Source organism: Primulina eburnea, chromosome 17 (genome assembly GCF_022965805.1).
Source record: "Primulina eburnea isolate SZY01 chromosome 17, ASM2296580v1, whole genome shotgun sequence".
Lineage (NCBI taxonomy): Eukaryota > Viridiplantae > Streptophyta > Magnoliopsida > Lamiales > Gesneriaceae > Primulina > Primulina eburnea.
In genome coordinates this window covers 18,303,433-18,304,845 of record NC_133117.1, presented here as the reverse complement: position 1 = coordinate 18,304,845, position 1,413 = coordinate 18,303,433, and the positions used below count along the sequence as shown (strand labels likewise).

At 33.5% G+C, this 1,413-nt stretch overlaps 1 non-coding gene across 1 annotated transcript; it reads right to left on the bottom strand.

The window, feature by feature from the left end:
* Window positions 1-805: 805 nt before the first annotated feature.
* Window positions 806-914, bottom strand: LOC140818922 (small nucleolar RNA R71). The gene has a single exon (XR_012115150.1). It is a non-coding gene; the product is annotated as a small nucleolar RNA R71 (small nucleolar RNA).
* Window positions 915-1,413: the final 499 nt, after the last annotated feature.

Genomic DNA, 1,413 nt, shown 5'->3' with positions numbered 1-1,413 from the left:
AAGAAAAAATAAACAAAAAGATATTGTAGTGGACTTGTAATTACCTTAGCTTTCTCGTGGATACGATATTCGAACTCATCGAATTATACTACTTGTGAACAACCTGCTCTTGGGAGTGCAACAATCAAAGTCGCAACAAGTTTTTGGCGCCGTTGCCGGGGAAGTATAATTTATTTTCAAGTTTATTTAATTTCGTTTATAGTTTATTTTTCTTTATTTGAATTTTTATTGCTTTTGTGTGTTTTTATTCTTTTGCATTTGCATTTGCATGAACATTTGGTCACGTACACTTAGTAGTCGAATCATTCGAAATAATCCTTTATTTTTACAAAACATGGCGGAAGAACCCATCCAAGAAAATGAAGATGAAATTCAATATCAACATGATCATGATAGACGAAGAACACTTAGAGATCACATGAATCCTACACATACTAGTGCACCTTCATGTCTAGTTTTTCCCCCCTGATGCATCTCATTTCAATTTTAAGCCTGGTATTTATCCAACTTTTACCCAATTTTCATGCCTTAGATTCTGAAAATCCATACATGCATTTACGAGAGTTTGAAGAAGTGTGCAACACATATAATGATCTAAATTATAGCATGAACACCATTCGACTTAAGCTTTTTCCTTTTTCTTTAAAAGACAAAGCTAAAACTTGGCTACAAAATCTTAGATCGGAATCCATTCGAACTTGGGATGAATTGCAACAACAATTTTTGAAAAAGGTTTTTCCATCTCATAGAACAAATTCTTTCAAAAGGCAAATCATCAAAAAGGTTTTTCCATCTCATAGAACAAATTCTTTCAAAAGGCAAATCATCACTTTCACTCAAAAACAAGGAGAAAAGTTTTATCAATGTTGGGATAGATACAAAGAATTGCTTAATCTTTGTTCACATCATGGTTTTGAAATTTGGAGAGTTGTTTCTCAATTTTATGAAGGCTTAACACCTAAAGATAGGAAAATGGTTGAATTTATGTGTATTGGAACATTTGAAGATAAAGATCCAAATGAGGCAATTGAGTATCTCGATTCATTAGCTGAAAATGCTCAAAATTGGGCACTATAGGTACAATCGAACCATCAAACAAGATTCAATCTCCCACATCTGGTGGAGGTATGTACACCCTCAAAGATGAACATGATCTCCAAGCTAGATTTACCTCTTTGGCAAGAAACGTTGAGGCACTTGAATTGAAAAAAAATGTTCGATTAAAAGCTATTCAAGAAATTGCGTGTCACATCTGTGATACTAGTGATCATTCTACAAAAGAATGTCCCACTTTGCCCTCTTTTAAAGAATGTCTCCATGAACAAGTCAATGTTTTGAACAATTTCAAAAGGCCAAATTTTGAACCACTTTCTCAAAATTACAATCCAGGTTGGCGCAATCATCCAAATTTTA